Genomic DNA, 19411 nt, shown 5'->3' on the forward strand with positions numbered 1-19411 from the left:
TGTGCAGAAAGTTTTAAGATGCAAATGGGCAAAAGCATTTGAATTTCCCTTTTGAAGAAATAAACAGAGAAAACAAAGTCTGAGAACCTGTGTTACTCTAAGAAGTCTAATTAACATGTGAAGAAGTTAATTAAATTGCAATATTTGTAGTATTTATTGTGTAACATCCCTCTAGGAATACGAGATTTGAAATCTTCAGTACAGTGCATTCCTAAGAGAGCTTTAAAAAGCAGCTGCCAATGAATTACATCCTCTGTGGCAATAGTTAATCATTGGTGTGTTTGGCTTTTTCTCTCCATCTTCTGATTTTGAGTAATGAAAATTTGTGTTATTTTCATTTTGCCCCAATTCAGAAGTGTTGAGAAATCCTATCAATCTCTTTACAAAGTCAATTTGCAAAGATTTGAGCACAAGCAGTAAAATTAGCCCTCTTTACCTATGAAGAATCTGTTTTAAAGCAAACTAAGTAAGTACAATATTGTTGGTTTTCCCTGAAGAGCTACTGTCCCTTCCTGCTTTGTTTCTCTTCCCCCCACAGGAAAGTGTTTAAGGGGCTCCTATTTTACTGCCAGAAGTATGGTATTCTTTATTTGCTTTCATCACAATGTGTTTATCTTTGCAGTATTGAACACAGTGTATGGGGGAAAGGAAATTATGAGCTTCTTTACTTGATTTCTTTTCCCTTAGTTTTCTTATTGATGCATATCAAGTTAAGATTTTGCTTGGTTTAAATTCATAAGTGCTATTCATATTGTTTCTTTATCCCACTTCAGCTCCCTGACAGCTGGAATTGCTGTGGGCATCCAGTTACTCAAATATGTGCTGAAAGCAGTAATTTATGAACAAGGCAATGTTATGCATGAAAAGCCTAAGCAATAACTCTTCTTTTTGATTTAGTATGGAATTCATCTAGAAGTCAGAGAGCTGGTGAGTCATTACAGTGAGGAGCGGTGCGTCACAGCTTTAGTGGTGTTGGGGGTATTTCTGGTGTCCTCTGGAAATGCCACTTGATAGCTTACCTGGAATAGGCACATGGAATGTGACTAAACAGCATTTGGTAGGTAACTCACCTGCCCACTGTGTGTAATTCATCCTGACATGGCACTTCTGACATGAAAATGAAAAGGCTTCACCTCTTTGTCTCAGCAAAGCTTTTGGCATGTGGTTATTTTGTTCCTGTCCCAACAAAGCATCTGCAGAAGCACTGAAACCTTGTGGAGTGGCTGCACATAAGCCACACAAGGCTTTTTCTAGCTGTGCCTTCAAGAGGTGTTGTTATAATCGGCAAAGAGAGCTAAGTGGAAAGCCTTGTTTCATCTCCTAGTGCCTGTTGTCACAGCTCCAGTTGCTCTGGGTGTCAGTGGAGTGAGTTGAATTCCCATTTCCCAAATGGGACAGGAGTGTCATTTTCTCCAGGCCTGTGCCATTTGCCATGTGGGCAGGGGATGGTGCTGTTGTTCCAACTAATCTCATACAGGCCGTGGTGGTGCTCAAATTCTCTCATTCTCTCTTGAATCACTTCGTGATTTTTTGGTACCTTTTCCAGGTTGCTTTATCTGGTTTCCTTTACCTAAAGCATGAGTCAGAAAATTGAATTTTTTTTATGTTTTCAGAATCTTGTAATGTAATCTTGTGCCCACTATGAAATGAGAGAGCAGTGAACAAAATACTTTTTTGGAAATAGGAGCTGTGTTTATACACATGACATTTTTATTAATGTTAAGCATTTACCTGCTGCAGTCTGAGCATAGACAATATCCACTCCTACTTCCCAATTATGGGAAATGAGAAAATGTTGTTGTTCAACTCACGTTTACAATTTAGTGGAACAGATTTTCCTGTGCAGTATTATTTGATTCACAGAGATTTCTAACCTGCAGTCCCTGAATTATTGCCCCGTCCTAGTAAGCCTGGGGTGTTATTTTGTATCATTCTAGCACCAGCATAACTGCCCTGCACTTTCCAAAGAAATTGGAAGGCTGTGCAGGATCTGATATTTTAGAAAACAACAGTGTAATTAGCAGGAAAAACTCATGGGGTGGAAAGGACAGGAAAGATGTTTTGTTTTTTTTGTTTTGGTTTTACTTTCAAACAGTTGTAATGGAGGTGGCATTTATAGGATGTCATGAAAAACTCTTAGAGCAGGAGAGGGGAAGAATGTTATAAGACACAATATAATCTGGTCTGCTACCTCAAGAAAAAAATGGCCAAAGTAATCTTCCATTGGTATCTGTGGGAAATGGGCTCATAAATCTTCCTGGCTCTAGAGCATATGTGAATAGAATTTCATCCACAGAATAATCTAATATCTTTAACTTCTTGGCTACTTCTAGCTTTTATTTCAATAGATAGCAGAATGGTATAACAAGAGGCCCAAGTCTTGGTCGTTCTTACACACATCTATGAAATATGTCATGACAGTGAGGGAACCTCAAGGAAGGAAATAGGGATAAAAGCCAGATTGTGTAGGTGATTATTTCCACACACATGGCAGTAAATGTGCTTTCCTCTTGCCCTTCCTGTTATCAAAGCCTCCTTCAGTAAGAGAAGGCTGCAGGTTGCATATAATGAGGCATGGTAGGATCTCTGAAATCCAGTGAAAATGTCATTAGAAGTCTTGCTCTGTATCAGTTGCCAAGTATTCATCACATGTTCTGTTTTTTCATGCTGATTGCTTTCTTTGTATGCAGAAATATTAAATCAGGAAGTTATTCTGTAGATGCCTCTATAACTGTACCTATTTATCTCTGCTCACCCTTCTGCCATTTTATGTTTACTTTCAGAAGACAATCTTCTGGTGATAAGGATGACTGGTGGAAATTAAGAGTTTATAGATCCTGACTGTTCTGGCACCATAGAGTGAATATCAGTGATAAAATAAGGAAAAAACAAATTTTCCTTATTTTGAAATAAGGAGAATGATTTTTTTATTTTTTTTTTCATTTTTGAGGAGTTTCAGCAGTGGCAGCTTAGCAAGAGAACTGACCTTACACCATGGCCATCCACTGCTCCTAACAACTAAATTCAATAAGGCAGTGTTTTGTCACTGCTTGCACTTTATCATATTCACTGTCTAGCATCTCTGCTTGCAGCATGGGCAGTCCCACATGTGGGCCTCACTTAAAGTGGTCTGTGAGGTTGTTCCTTAGAGGACACAGCCAAAATTTGCCTTAGCAAAGGTACAGGCATGGCTGACATGATCCGTGAAGGGAAAAATGAAGTTTTTTTGGTTTTTGTGTTTTTTCCCCTACACCCCCTCCCCTTTTCCTTCCTGCTTTATGCTTAGGTGTTCAAACATTTTATAGAGGCTGTTGTCTGCAGGTAATATGAATTGCTGCTTCATGAGGAGCATACACAGTGATTCTCCCATGCAGCTGGCTATAAAGCATCTGTTAACCTTAAGGGCATAACAGAGCAATCACCTCTTAATGCCATTTCCATTGAGTAAAAATACTCTGTGATCCATCAAAGGCATCCCCTGGCTAGAGGAAACAAAACCCAGTCAAAATGATTGCCTAATTATTTAACCTGTTTATGTTGTGTTTTGCCTTGGCTCAGCACCTACTGCGTCACCTTCACTCCACACTGATGTATCATCATGTGTATTTATTTAGAGCCTCCTTGTTTGTTGCATCTGTTTTATCAGGCTCTTGTGTTGCGGATGGGAATCCAAGCAGGCATGGCTCAAATGAAGACAGAATTTAAACAAAAGATCACTTGTCACACTGTGTTTCAGTCCATGTGCAGGTAGAGCCTTGATGTTATGGTGACCTATAAACTGTATATGTTGCCTGGAGTCTGAAAATGACTGATGGGAAGGAAGGATGAGAGAAGACTGCAAACTGATGAATGACCAAGAGAAGAGGAGTTATCATTATTTACTATTCTCAGACTAGAAGAACCAGGGGACCCCAGCAATATTTCCAGGTAGGAAGTTTAGAAAAAAATTCAAGGATAAAAGCGTGTCATTATTAAGTTACAGAACTTGCTGTTACGTGGCACTGTGGAGACCATGGCTATAAACTACTTTTAGAAGCTAACAAGACAAATTCATGCAGAGGTCCATGGGTAAGTTTTAAACCAGATGCAGAGTGCAGCTCTTGCTGTTCCCAGCTGTTTTTCCAGGGAAGCACCTGGGAGCCCTCTTTGTGATGGATTCGTGACTGTCACTGCTGGCAGCCAGTTATTGGATTAAATTACCCATCCCCTACTTGGGTGCCAGGTTTATTTCCCCCTCCTTTCCTCCCTGGCCAGCAGGGTAGTTTGTCTTCCCCATGGCTACCTGCTGAGTCACAGAGGTTAAAACTGCAAGCTATTCCTGTAAGACTTTCTCTGCAAAAGAAAATGCTGATTTAGTCAGGAGGCTCTTAATTAATGGCCTCTTGGGACTGACCTTGATGAGCTTGACCTCAGCCAAGAAGAGCTGAAGCCATTCAGTGGAGAACAGTCTGTCAGGAGTGTTGTAGCTGGTCCTGCCTTGGGGAGAGGAGAAGATGGGGCAGTGTTTTTCAGTCTTGGTTGAAGACTCACCTAAACATTTTGGAAAAACTAAACAAAAATCAATGCAAATTAAGGAAAGCTTTGGACATGCATCTGTTCCTCCCTAATCCCCTCTAATTTTATTCATTTGCACAGGATATGTGTTGTGTGTGGAGGGTGAACAAGACCTTTCTGGTAAATATTTGCAGTAGTTTGTAAGGCTGTGTGCCCAAGGAGTTTTGTTTTAAGCAGACTTCAGCCATTTTCGTGTCTTGGAAACAGTGGAGGAGGAGAGGTATCCCACCTCACTACTCTCCAGGTTGTGTATGCCTGCAACAGTGCCAAACTGATGGACAACAAGGGTCTGACAAACAGAAGCAGGTTTGTCTCTTTCTTCTTGTTTATGTATTTCAGGGTTCCCACAGCTCTCAGGGCAGGACACTGAACCTGACCTGTACCAACCTGTACCCCAGGTATAAATGAACAGACTGAATTCTATTCATAACTGCCAGTGGGAGCAGCCACTTATGTTTGTCCATGCGTGCTCAAAGCTGCCACTGTTCCTCTCCAGATGCATTCCCTTCTTCCTACACATGCTGCTTGCTCAGAACAAATTTACTTTTGAAGGCCTGACAATTGAACAGTTGGGTTTTGAAGTCCCTTCCTCAAGGTAGTCAACTCAGCCTCCCCAGTAACAGCAAGGGAAAGGTCAAATAGTCAATAGGACAAAGCTTTCCACATATCCTGAGGCAAGGGACTTGTTATTTTTTAAATGAGAACATGAAACTCATAGATGTGAGACTTGTGTAGACAAAAATGTCTTATTTCAGCATTGGCTGGATTCTCTTTAGGCTGTATTTCATGGTATTGGTAACACTTAAAGCTGTCATTGCAGCAGATTGGTGCAATACAGTCAAGCTGATACTTGACCACATCAAAGTCTATGGTTTTTTTTCACTCTATAGCCACAGTTTTGAACATACAGTCTATGTTTTCAGTCTGAAGTAGTTAGTGGTTAGAAAGGACAGAGGCATGATTATGTTGTAGAGCCCAGTCTTTCTCTGCTGGACTGAAAGTCCCCTGTTGCTTCTGACAGTGATTGCCCTCCAGCTGCAGTGTTCTGCTCTATAAAATTTTGTGCTGCTGTAAAAAACCTATTCCCTGGAGCAGTGGGGTTTGCTGTATGATATGATCACTTCAACACATCTGTTTCACCAACAAGGCTCTGCAGGCTGGGACTGCCCTGGTGTCTCTTGGCAGATGTTCTGAAGGTCGTGTCTGTTCCTGGTGGGTAGTGGGAAACCAGTCTTCTCAAAGATTCTATTCCAATACAGTGGCTGATACTTCCCTGGCAGTCCTGCCGCCAGCAAGAGGCAGGAAGGGGCTGCCTGCCCAGGTGTCTTGGGCCAGTGACACAGGATGGGGGTGCATGGGCTTGTATCAGTTACCCAAAATTATTGAGAATCCTGCATATGTTGGTTGCAACAGTGGAGAAGCTTTTACAAAACCTGTTCCTACACTGTCTTGTAGTCCTTGTGGACTGAAGCACACAAGAGCTCTACTGAAAGACTTGGATGCAGCTTGGACTTTAAAGGTGCTTGTTCCAGGGTCCCATGTTGGAAATAGCAGTCAGGCTGCAACATGCATTAAAGAAATGGATTAAAGTTTGACCTTTGGTTAGAGCGCTCTATAAGAGGGGCTCTGAGGACTCCATGGCCGAGTGCATTTGCAATGGATTGACGGCTTCTGCAGAGTCTGTCTGTAATGGTTACTTTTTTCCATTTGGAAAGGTCTGGATATTTTTTCTGTGGGAACTGTAATCTCAGCTTTCTCTGAGTGCAAGTGTAACAGGCTTTCACAGCAGCCATCAGAGAGGCAAGGTGGAAAACAAGTGACCTTGCTGGTTTGCTGGTCAGAAGTTTTGTTCTTTGCTTCTCTGGAAAAATCTAAACCTTTTCTGCAAGTTCAAAATTGGCCATTGTCCATAAAAAGACTTGTGAATGTGAATGAAACTGCATTATTTTTTCCTCTAAAATTTCTTGCAAGATTACGCTTTAAGATAATCTTTAATCTTTAATTTAATCTTTAATCTTAAATTTAGAGGGGTTTTGTCTATAAAAAGAATGTACTGTCCTGTATTGTCAGTGCTCAGTCCACTATTACTGAGAAGTGGAATGAACAGAGCAATGTAGAGCAAAGACTTATTCCTCCCTAAATTCTGGAAGTATGATTTGATTTTGGCCTTAGATCACAGCGGTTAGGGCCTTTGAGGTATTATGTCACCCTGAAGTTATCCTAAAAACATTGACCTGGTGATATCATTCCTTCCCTGACACCCCTTTGCTCCGAGGGGCAGTGTGTTCATTTGTTGCTGGCTCGCACTGAGAAATGGGACAGATGAGGGGGGGTGGTTTTAATTCCATAAATGTGCTGTCAGTCCTAGAGAAAGCAGTGTGGCAAAGGGGCTACAGGGAGAGAGCTGTGATTAGGGTTAACCGGTGTCAAGTCACACCACTAAGAGCTGCAACATGGGCAAGTTTCTTGAGAATAGAGTAACGGGAAGAAATCAAGGTTTTATGGCACTTTCAGAACAATTTTTGATTGCCTTTCAGTCTCTTTGATGTTCACATAATCAAAACCTTGCAGAACACCACGGCTGGCCTGAAAAAATTGCTTTCTGATGCCAGACTCTGTAAGCTTATTTTTTTCCTCATAGTTTTTTTTCTTGCAAGTGCTACAGTAACAAAGTGCATTATAGAAACTCATAGAAGAGAGCAGGAAGGGAGAAACAAAATCCATCCTGAACCACCAGTTAGTCAGAAATGCACTGGTTTGGTTTAGTGCCTAGAAAACAGAACCTCATGGAGCCTTTTGCACTGAGAGCCTGTTACCATGTTACTTCTAACACAGTGCTTAGTTAACAGAACTTTTAATAGCTGTAGTCATACCTGCTTTAGAGATGCACTGCCAACTTCAGAACATGATGTCACTGATGATTTTGTTGCAAATTCCATTTGTGAGAGCTGACTGAGCTCCCATAAAATTGGTGCACTTCTGGGCATGCCCCAAATCAGACATTAAGCATTTAAGCAGCTTGACTGTAGGTTTGCATTACTTATATTTTTTCTGTGTCTGCCTAAGAATGAAAGACTGATAATTTCTGAATGTAAGTCTGTGTATCCCCTACCAAAGCCCAAAGGGAATAAGCAACAGAGATGTTCTTTGTCCATCTGCTTAGCCTTTCACAAATGAAGATTGAATTTTGCCTTTTTTGGGGGGTAGTGGAAACGGAAGCAAAAGCACAAGTATTTGTCCAGGTTCAACACAGCAAGTCAGTGATGGTTCCCTCTTTGCTGGGATCACTGTTTTTAAATCAGCAAAATGCTCAGCAAGCTGCAGAAATGGTAATTGATGACTCCTGAAGTGCTGGTGGTGGCATGCCATTGGGGAGCTCTGATTGGATGTACAGGAGCTTTAAAGTTTTGTCATCTTATCCATCATTTTAATGGCACCAGAATTATGCATAGATGAGAAAAATATCTACTGAGCTGGAAAATATACTGAACTGGTACTTTTTCTGCATGAAGCCAAATTCAGCTGTTGACTCACATTTGTTATTAGTTCATCTGGCTTTACAAAGATATGTAATTTAGTTCCCTCCATGTAATATACTTGATAGAACTTGGTAAAGCTAAATGGATATTCTATTTTATAGAATCTACTGAGTAGAACTAGAAAAGGTTTTAGTTAAGTGTTGAATAAACTCATAAATCCCCCAAGAGGGAATTCTGTAGATGCTCACATTTTGTCATGTTTTTCCCAGCAGAGAGGGGTATTGAAAACAGGGCACTGGCATAACATTTCCTTAGGAAATTGCTTGTAGAAGTCACTCTATTCTTAATGTGGAAAAATAGCAGAGAGGCAGAGAAGAGCTTTCATTTTCCACCTCTGCCAGAGACCTGCACCTTTGCAGATTCACTGCTCTGAGGTTAAAAATCTCTTGCATTTGGCATTGGTGGTGATCTCTGAAGCTGTGAAGACAGATGTGCTCCACCAGGAAATCATGCACCTTAATGTCTTCAGGCTTCAGAGACTGCCAGAATATCTTATATAGGGGATTTAAATAGCTGGAAATCAGACCTTAACAGAGTACAAGATGCCTCATATAAGCACTGTATCACACAGGTATATGTTCAGGTGTAGTTTGTGGTAGATTACATCTAGCAAGATTATGCAGCCTTTTAATGATATAGAGATTACCGAGACCTTGGCATCATGTAAGGTTAATGTGTTGCTTTTAGTGTTTGAATAGGCCACTTCAGTAAAGCCTTTTTGCAAGGGGTCTTAGAATTACTGTGCCATTACATACTGTTACCTTCAACAATTTTTTGAAACTCAAACTACCTGCTGTTTTCCTTCCACTTCCTCTGGGCAGGCCCAGAGGGGCTCCTGCATCTTGTGCCCTTCCTTAGGGCTGCACTGAGCCTACCAGCCTTGTCCTTCCCATCTCTGCTCTGTGGCAGTTACCTGGGCTGTAAGGATACCTGGGCTCTTCCCCTCTGCCCAGAATTGTATTTTATTTCGCTTACTGGGAGTTCAGAGACAGCTCTTTCTGCCTCATGTGGTTTTTGGCATCAGAGCACTCAACAGCCAGACAAAATGATCTCAAATATGATGATTTTTAAAATCTGTAAGAGTCTGTGGCTGTCTGGAACAGTGGCTTTCTCACAGTAACTGATGGCAGAAATTTAGGCTGAGAGACCCCAGTCATGGGGAATTTACACTTGAAGAATGACACAAAATACAGACATGGCTTTCCATGAAAGGTAAGTGCAGATAATCAATAAAGCCTTTCCTGGCTGATGGTTGAATTCAGTATCTTTCCTACGGCTTCTATTATGCAGTCACAAATTATAGTTTGAGATTTTAGGCTGTAACACAATGTTCTAGTACAGATATATAACTACTTCCAAGACCTGTAGAAAGGAAAGAGGGAAGGGAATGTGGAAAGAGATGGGAAATCATGAAAGTAGTGGAGGAGGAGGGAACCTGGAACACCTTCAATCAATGTTCCATGGAGTTGGCAGTCACAAAAGCAAAAAAAAAGTGTCCCCCTTGGGAGGCTGGTGAGGAGGCTGGGGAAGAGAAGTGCCAGGGAAGAGAAGTGCCAGGGAAGAGCTCTGCCTTCCCAAAGGAGAGCTGAGAAAGCAAGGCAGGAAGAAGGGGACTTGCTGTGGCAATCCCACATTATTTTATGCCAGTCTTACTTTTAAAATGTATTTTCCAATGCCAGCATTGAACAGCTGCTTTATTTTGAGAAGTAAAATTTTTTCTGGGCAGAGGGTAGAAAAAAACTTAATGGTGGTTGAATAATAAAACAGAATTGTCTTTTTTTTTGTTTGTTTTGATGTATGTGATGTGTTTTCCACTTGAGTAATCGCTATGAGTTCCAGTGAAATACACGAGGCTGTCTAGTGGTACCACAGGAGACTTACATTCTTTAGCTTGCAACCTGCTGGAACTCTGAAAAAAGAAATTATTTAAAGGGTGACAGATATTTAGCCTGCTCTGTGAGGCCTGGCTCAATAAATAAGTACAGAGAAAAATGAGAGGGGAGACTTCAGTACAGACTATAGAAAATGTGATGTTGTTTTGAATGAAAAGTGTTAGAAAAATGTTAGGAGATATTGGTTTTTCTAGATGGCTATATAAAACCAGCTGAAACAAATACTCTGAAAATGAAATGCTAATATGCTGGTACAAGAAGTAAGATTAAATTACTTTTTGTGATTAAACTTACATGAATTAAAACAGTGTACATTAACAAAGTCCCTGGAAATCAAGGATTGAATATTTTTCATAATGTTAAGAAAAGACAGAACAGGATACCCTTGGGCTATTTAATTTCTTGTATCTGCTGAGGTTTAAGATGACTTTTTTCATTGTTGTTGATGATTTTTGGGTCTGTCTTAATTTACAGATTTGAAAAAAAAAAGTGGTTGTTTTTAAGGAGGGGGAGGGGTGTATATTGGGAGGTGTTGTTTTCTCTTCCCACAATGAGACAAATAATGGAAATAAAACCAGAATGCTGAGAGGTATTTGTTGCTGGCTCAAATTGGTCTCAGCCAGAATCTCACTGGTGGATTAGGCACTCAGTAGACCAGAGCAGATGAGTTTGTTGGCTTGCATATATCTGAACAGACAATTCTTAGGATTTTTTTTTTTGTGCTGCCTATGTGGTAAGCTAATGCAGACTGATGGCTTAACTAATTGTTAACACTTTATGAAGAGTGAGCTCAGGATCTAAGAGAGGGTTTGAAACAATGATTTTTACACAGTAACAACTTGCTTGTAGTGATGGCATAAATGCAAAATTACTTCATGACCTTTAGCAGAGTTATTCAGTGCCAGCTGGTTCTCAAGACTTAAGGGTCCAGAAGGCTGAAAATTGAATAATTAAACAGAAAAACTAGGAGAAAACACATCTAAAATTTTTTGACTCGCATCTTACCAATGAAGTGTCATACCTAAAGTGGAACCCTCTCTTTCAAGACTCCAGTTACTACATTATTGAAAACCAGACAAAATCCCCATTTGAATGAAAATATCAAACTCACATGACCTTGAAGTGCTTAAAAATTGTGCAGCAGAAGGAAAACCTTCACTCAGTTTCTTCTTTGTAAAGTATAAAAGCACTTTTCTTCTCAATCATGGTGCAATGGGTCTCACCATTTGATTTATAGGAGACTTTGTTTGCAGTGGAAGATGCTTCCTGCAGGTACACTGGGCCTGACAGCTCTCAGAGCATTTGCATTTTGCTACTATATTGTGTAAAATATTGTCTGTTGGACACAAGAATCACTTCAGATCTTGAAGCTTTTAAAGGAAAGGTATGGTTAGTGCCTCTTGTCTGTGCTTCTTGCTTTTCTCATGTGCTTCTGATCTGCTTCTCAATTACTTTTTCAGTGATTTGGATTGTGGCCCCCTTATCCATGAAGTAGTTTCTCATGAAGAAGCAGGAACCTTGAAGATTTCCTCTTGGATGTCTTGTTTAAAATAGTATTTCTGTCTCCAGTGTGGGCCGCACAGAAAATCAGCAAAAGCTGTGCACCAGCCTAGTGTAGGTGGTGCTGCTGTGACCTGTCCTGCTGAGAGATCCTGTGTGTATTGCAGTGCTTTTGTTTTTTTTTCTTATTCTACTGAGCAGGACTCTGTAAAGTGGCTGTTTTTTGGGGGGTGGTTTTTTGGTTTTTTTTTTTGCTTGTTTGTTTGTTTGGTTGGTTTTTCTCTATTTTAGAAAATCATAGGCATTTACTAAGACACAGCTAGTTGTAAGGGAGTTGTCCTATGAGGAGATAAATCAGCATATATACATGGATTAAATGCATTTTCTCCTGCCCAGTATTTTTTCTTGGACTTCTTTGATGCACTCAGGGATGCTCTTATCCTGTCTGTCTTACATCTTGCCTCAGAGATACAACCAACCTGCTCTGCCAGTCCCTTTGTAGCTGTATTTCATTTAGGATGAAGGCCTTAGGCAGGGAAAGAGGAACGTTGTAAACCATTTAATGACAGAGCCATCTACTCTAATGGTGTGCTCTGGTTGCCTCCAGCTGTGTGACTGCTCAGTGCGTGTCAATGTTTATATTTATTTTGAAACACTTGGAAATATGAATAGCTCTGAGCCCTCTATCAGATCTATCTGATGTTGCCTCAGTTGTTTCCAAAGTTGTTGTAGGTTTGGGAGAAGCTGGAACAGTGGTCGAACAAACAGCATGGAATTGAATGGCTTATGCCTCATTTCCACAAGGTTGGCAATTAAAAATTGATAGGGGTATGTATCTCCAAAGATTTGTTGGCACACAAGCTGACAATAAAGACTGGTCTTCGATCTGGCATTAAATTTACATTGGAAGGGAGCTTTGGAGGTTGTATAGTCCAACCTAAGATTAGCTTTAAAGTGAGGTCTGGTTGTTCAGGGGCTTGTCCAGCCAAGTTTTAACCATCTCCAGGAATATCTTCCAGCTTTGCTGAGCAGTCTGTTCAAGTGCTTAGCTGCTGTTGCTGTAAATATTTGTTTTCTTATTGCTAGTTGAAGTTTTCCTCATAGCAGCTTGTGCCAATTAGTATTAATCTTTTTTGCTCCCAAATCAATGACTGCATTACAGGCACACAGAGACAGCTGAGGAGCAGGAGAGCAAACTCCAACTTTGGCTTCCTTATTACACTGTTACAAATGAAAAGACATTTCATTTGGCTGTGAGCAAATGTAATGGAAAAATGGGCTTATTTCTCATGAGAAGAGAAGCAATCCAAGTGTTTTGCTTAGAAAATGTGTAAGCAAATAAGTTTGATTAAGGAAAAATAAATCCATGCAGCACAAGTAGGAGGTGGAGCTGCAAAACTGGGATGAGGCCCATGAGTTACCACCCTGTGCTTGTATTTGCACACTCTGTCTCCCTTGCTCTCATCTCAGCCCCACTGCTTTATGAGACAGACTTTATGTAATTTACGTTTAAAGTTATTTTAAATGATACCTTTGTGTTATCTTTAAGGCTTTTTTGATGCCAAGCTTTCTGAAAGGGAATGGATTCTGGCAAAAGTTCAAAATGGTCAGATGAAGGAATTCTGGATCTTGAAACAGGGAAAACAAATCATTACAGAAAAGGGAATTGATCACATTTCTCTTATGTCCTCACTGGTGAGGATTTTATATTTGGGTTTACAACTGCTTAGAGGCAGACAAAGCACTCCATACTTTTTTTATGGAATAACTTACCCCTGGGCTTCTTGCCTGTCATGGATGCCACACGAAGGAATGAATAATATTGTAGTGGCAGCAGAGTAAGAATGGGGAGAAATATGGTGGTCACAATTTTCATGTGCATTCTGGAAAAGGTCTCACTGTAGGAAGGAGAAAAAGACTTTTTATTCCTTCCACATCAGCGTCTGGTATCTTCAAAAGGGTTAATTCTGGCTGCATCTTTGTTTTTCTTTGTGTGAGCAAAGATGTCGAATTCAAAAATGTCAATAAGTTGTTTCTGTTGCCTCATGTTGACTGAGCAGGTATAAGCCAAGCTTCAGTGAGCATTATTAAAGAACTGAGAGAGATGACTTCCTGCTTGGTGTGTATCCAAAGCAAACTGCAAATATGGTGAGCATTTGATTTTATTTTGTTTTCCCCCCTTGAATTTTGTTAAATAAACTGTCACAGATTTGTGCAGATTGCTGTAATGAAACTGAACACAAATGATGCAAGTTTTTACTGATGGTAATGCAGGCTGCTAATTTGGAGGGTGTAAAGGGAAGTAACCAACATATGGCTCTGAATTACAGATACTGTACCCTAACAATAAACTGCAAACCATCAGGATTTATTTTTGTAAAAAATTCTGGTGTATTTCTTGAGCTGTCCTTTTAGCAATCAGATGACAGCATCAGGCAAATTCCTAGGATATCTGCCAAGGAGTTACTGACTGGTTTCCCTTTCTGTAGGGGCCCCCTAACTCCATGTCATGCCATGCTCAGTTCTCTTTTTGTTGCCATGCTGCTGGGAAATCCTAACAGGTTGTAATGGATAACCCAAAATTAAATTCCAGACAAAGAAATCAATTTCTTCTGGGCTGTTTGTAAAAGCAGTTGTTTTGGTGTTTCATTTCAGGAAGACACCATGGAGAATGCATTTTGGAATTTGCTGCTTGGCATAGAACAGGCTTAAAAGGATGAGGACAGAAATGTCTTGGGGAGTCTGCAGGAGTTAATGGTGTTGGTCAGAAAGCATGTCACACAATCCCAGTATTTCACAGAGCAATGAGCAGCCTGCCCAGTTATCTGTTTGCCTGCATCTGTTTTGAAAAGTGCAGATTTTCCCTTGTGCTCCTCTCCCTTGCCACGGGCTTTGTGTACAATCTGTTTCAGTTCTTCATAGAGATACAAAGATAACATTGACTGGAGTCCTGCACTCTGACTGGATGTGTTTCTTTGGTTCTTAATCAGCACAACCTTAAATGCAGGGGGTTTCTTTTCCCTGTCATTTCAAGTCTGCTGCATGACTTTAGAGAAAGTTAATCTGGAAAATGGTTATTTAAGTGAAGCAATTTTTTGGGAAACATGTTCTCTTAGGCTAGCTAGCTTACTGGAAATGTCATCCCTGCTGGTGTGAGACCAGTGTGGAGTCAACAGCCTCTTGCTAATTTAGATGCTTTCTGCATCCTAGTCTTGCTTTATAATATGGAAAGGAGAGACTCCTGAATCTCTGGCAGGTCTCTGTTTTGCATATGGCTCAAAATAAGACTGCAATAAATTATTCAGTAGCCACATAATAAAGGGGATGTATTTTCTGAGCCTTTAGAATGCTGTGATTGAACATTACAGGGCAACTGGTTTGTCAGCACTGCAGAAGAGAAGGAGAGTGGCTCTACACTTCAAAATTGCTCCTTGGAGTTTGCATCAGAGCATTCCTGAGCTCTTTCTGTAACTCAATAAATGACTTACATGGCTCAGTTACCTCCAGTGGTATTCAGAGTAAACCTGTCTCTAAAGGAGAGCAAAGGAAAGCAGACAGCCATCCATAGCTGGAGACTGCTGGTTTATGAAGGGATAAATGCTGCCAGCATGCTGTGCTCTCTGAGGTGGACTTCAGGAGACTGAGCTTCCCCATGTGGAAATACCTGGCATCTGGCAAAAGGCCTTTTTGCTCCAAATGTGCCCTTGGGGACACTGGCTGTAATGATATCACAGCCTGCATGGCCTCTGTTTAATCTTGCAGGTATTGAGGGACCTGGGGAAATCACTTGTTGTAGAGATACAGGGTATTTGAAAGTATTAGGAACAAGGTAAGGTTTGAATGAAAGCAGTCAAAATGAAGGAATTATTTGTACGAAATTGTTTTGTGCTGCAGAGGTTTACAACAGTTCTCTGAGAACTGGGTTTGAGCTCTCAGCAAACTGAGAGAGGCTGCTGTGTGCCTCTTTCAGAGAAGTCTTAGAGAAAGCCTCTTATAGAAAGTCCCTTAAACCAGGAGTGATGAAAAAGTATAACTACATTTTAGGGGAACCACATCCTGGCTGAGGTCTCTTGGAGATTCATGGTCTAATGAGGAAAAAGTCACAGGGTTGCTTCAGAGATTTCTTGTTTGAGAACACTCCAAGCATAAAACTCCCATAAAATGGGATGGAACTTGGGCTCATGAGATATCAACCTAATGGAAAGCCTGGAATATTTTGCCTGTTTATTACTTTTTAAAGGCATTGGTGGTGAAGCATTAGAGGCCAAACTCCAGCCTCGTGTATATAAGTTCTTATGACTTCAAGTAACAATTATAAGGTGGAAAAAAATGAGGCATCAACCTTATTGCTTAAATATCTTTCCAGGATTTTTTAAACTAATGTCCCTGAAACATCTGTCACAGCAGCATTTAAAGTCTTCATGATTGTGTGAATCACTCATCCCCTGGGTGTCACTTAATCTTCAGACATTTTGCATAGTAAACAGAGATTTTTTTTCTTGCCCTGTTGCCCCAGTTATCTGCTGAGATGCATAAAGGATCAAAACTCCTTTGGTGTAAAGCAGTGTTGCCATTTTATACAGGCTTAATTAAAAAAACCCAAACCCTAAACAAACAAAAACCCACCCCAAAACTCAGTTGTTCTCTGTGTATCTTAGAGGAGAGATTTCTGACTGCAAATGTGTCACTAAAGCTATATCCAGTCGCATCCTATTAAGGCATGCCTACAAAGCAGGAGACAGACACATCACAGATTTTCATGTACAGAAGCAATCAGAACACGGATGCAGATGCCTCTTCAGGTTTATGATGTGCATCACTCTCTTTTGTGCAGGTTTAAACTACCTTGTCATTATTGTGGCCTTGGTTACCTGTTGCCATGCCATCCGTAACAGCTGTCAGCTCTGGAATTAATTGGTCTGGCCAAAGTGGTGTTTATTACTGTGTTGTGATGTACAAATCCTTTAATCTGCTTCTTTGCCATTCCTCTGGCAGCCTGCTCAGGGATCAGGTGACCCTGGGCACTCTGGTTGGTGTAACACAGCAGCATTTGGGATGTAATATGAGAGCTTCAGAGAAGCACCAATAAAACATGAGAGTGGGGTGCACGATGTTATCCTGTGTAACTTTCTGAAGTGGGGGTTTGATTTTCATTCTGGTTCTTGAGCTTTGGGCTGTCATCTGTGTGGAGAACAATGGGGAAATGCAGTGTTTTCTGCAGCCTTTGGAGAGTGAAGTGCAGCACTGACGATGTGGGTGGAAAAACTGTGGAGAGAACTGAGGGTGGAAGTGCAACCCTTGAGTTCCAGACTGCTGCAGACCAAACAGCTTTTCTCCCTGTCCGTGTTGTGCCATAGTGGGATAACTCTTGGAGCTGGCACTTGTGCTGTGTACAGTGCTGGCACACTAGCGATGCTCTAGGGCTGCATTTCTGTGTGTGGGATGAGACCTGAGCCTTTGAGGTGAACTTACTAAGATGTGCTCCATGACAGCAAACAGAAAATAAATCTATAGATTTAAAAGTCAGAGAACCGCAGACTTTTTTTTTTTTTTTCCTGCTTAAAAGAGTTCAAAGGCAGGCAAAGCAGAGTAGAGGAGGAGTTGTAATGCTGCCTTCCCTATGTCCTGCCACAGTGGTGGCTCTGCATTTATTCTGAGGCCTTTTAGTTGACAAACCCCACTGAGACCCTTCAGACACCTGAATCTGAGTGTGCCTGTTTCTGAGGCTCCACTTGTGCTGCTGGCTGGATTTCAGTCTCTTTCCCAGCCTGTATTTTTTCAAGACTTCTTTCTCTGGTGCTTGTGGAGATGCTGCCAAAACTGATCTGCCTAATCCTTTCCATTTGGAGTGGAGTTCCTTCCACAGCTTTAGCCAGGACTTGGGCAAAGCATGACTTATTTTGCTGCTTAGTGGTGGTGTTTAAAAGGAACCTTGTTCTGTGACTTAAATCAAATAAATTGAATGCAATTAAATGGCTGATGGAGCCATGCATAGCAACCCATGCATCCCAAGAACAAATAAACTGTGTAACATACAGGAGAAAGGTAGAAGTATAAAGGAACTTGATTTCCCTGCTGTTATCATGCTGCAGGAGGTTGGTGCTTTTTCTCTTGATTTGGTATGTCTAAAGTAATTTCATAGTATTTAGCAATTACTTCAGGCTGCTGGCTGTCATAGCAGGGTTAAAGGGAGAATTGAGCTTGTCCTCCTTAGCTGTTTTGATTTTCAGAAAAATATCTCTGGTTTTTCAGAGTGTGTAAATACAGGATCTTCAGGACCTGCAAGGTTTTCTGTATTGAGGTGGGGGGATTTTGTTTAGGTACTTGTAGACCAGTGAGTAGTTTGCTGCCATGCCACAGGGTCAGTGTGCTCTTGGTTTTGAGGAGCAATTTGGGGAGCAGGTAAGGAATCTTCTAGTACTCATTCATATGTGCTTAGTTGCAGAGAGATGCACAATATTCAGCATTTCCTTGGGACTCTCTCATTTAACGTGTTAGAGAAACATGAGCAGCTTTGAAATGAAAGACCTTGTCTTAGCAAGAAGGACTATTTTAATAATAAGGAAAAATCATTGTGTCTATTTGGTTGACTGATTGAAATACAGAAAGATTTACTTCTAATATTGAAAATATAACACTTTTGGCTATTTAATTTACTCTTCACTGGTAAGAGGTGTATACATGCTTCTGGCTGTAGGGTGACGGCCAGGTTGCAAAGCTAATTTATGTGTAAGATCACTTCTAGATAGGAGTAATAGCTCAGGGCCAGAGATCTCACTATGTGGTCAGAAACTCAGTTAACTAGAAATGCAAGTTAACATAAAAAGGAAAAAATAATTCAAGTGAGTGAGGATCTGAAGCAGAAACTTGGAAAATAAAGTAATGCAAAGAGAAACTTAGGGATGGGTGAGTAGATAGCAGCTGCTGTGTTGTGTAACTGCAACAGGAGCCAGCCATTCTGGCTGGTCTGAGGAACCTTGTTACCAAGCAGGGAAAAAACCCTTATTCTACTGATATGTCTTTGCAGTACAGAAGACTGGGTTTTTAGGTACCATCTAGACAAAGATTTTTGGCAAACAAGACGGGGTTGTTTGGAACCAATTGGAAGGTAATGAAAGAACTGCTGTGTAAAAGACATTAAGCAGAAGATAGATGAATAATTAATTGGTTTGGCTACAGCCAAAATAGCAGGATGAAATCAATCCAGGTACAATGTGTAGGATGAAATTTTCTTATGGTGAGAACTACTGGTTTTGTAAGTGGATTCCTGGGAAGCACTGAACCTTCATTGCTGGGACTGTTTTAGAACCTGTAGGGATGAAAAGCTGATAGAGTTCCAGTAAAGAAAACTAATTTTTGTTAATAGAAGGGGATGTTGTAGCTCCATGACAAGGACTTTTTCCCGCTTTGGACAGTGAAGGAGATTTCCAGTAGCCTAAATGAGGAATGCTTTATTGGTTCAGTCCGATTCCTTCATTGCTCCATGACTTCATTTTTAGAGATGTCTGGAGCAGAAAGGCCACATGCAGTGACCACTCTCTGAGGCTGCCAGAACACCTGAGAAACAGCCCCAGGAGGTGCCAGCAGCCCAAGGCCATCCTACAGGGACTGCTGGGCATCTCAGTGGGGAAGATTCTTTATGCAGCTCTAACAAGGACCATAGTTAAAATTTGTAGGCTTGGACACTTGTTACCAGATCCCATTTCAAAATTGAAATTGTGCTCATTGTACTGGTACATGAAAACCCTGATGCTGGAGGCCTGTTTTTAGCACACAGTGAATGTGTCTGTTGGGAGGATTCACATTTGCAAGCTCTGCTGGTAGTGATGAGTGACTGTTCTACCAATTAAATAGATCAAGTGCTTAGTTATGTGTAATTTCAAAAGCTGACTGGAACCTCGCAGTGTTGCTCTGCGGTGAAGCGCA

This window comes from Passer montanus, unplaced genomic scaffold (assembly GCF_014805655.1).
Source record: "Passer montanus isolate IOZ18808 unplaced genomic scaffold, ASM1480565v1 scaffold108, whole genome shotgun sequence".
In the NCBI taxonomy this organism is placed as follows: Eukaryota; Metazoa; Chordata; class Aves; order Passeriformes; family Passeridae; genus Passer; species Passer montanus.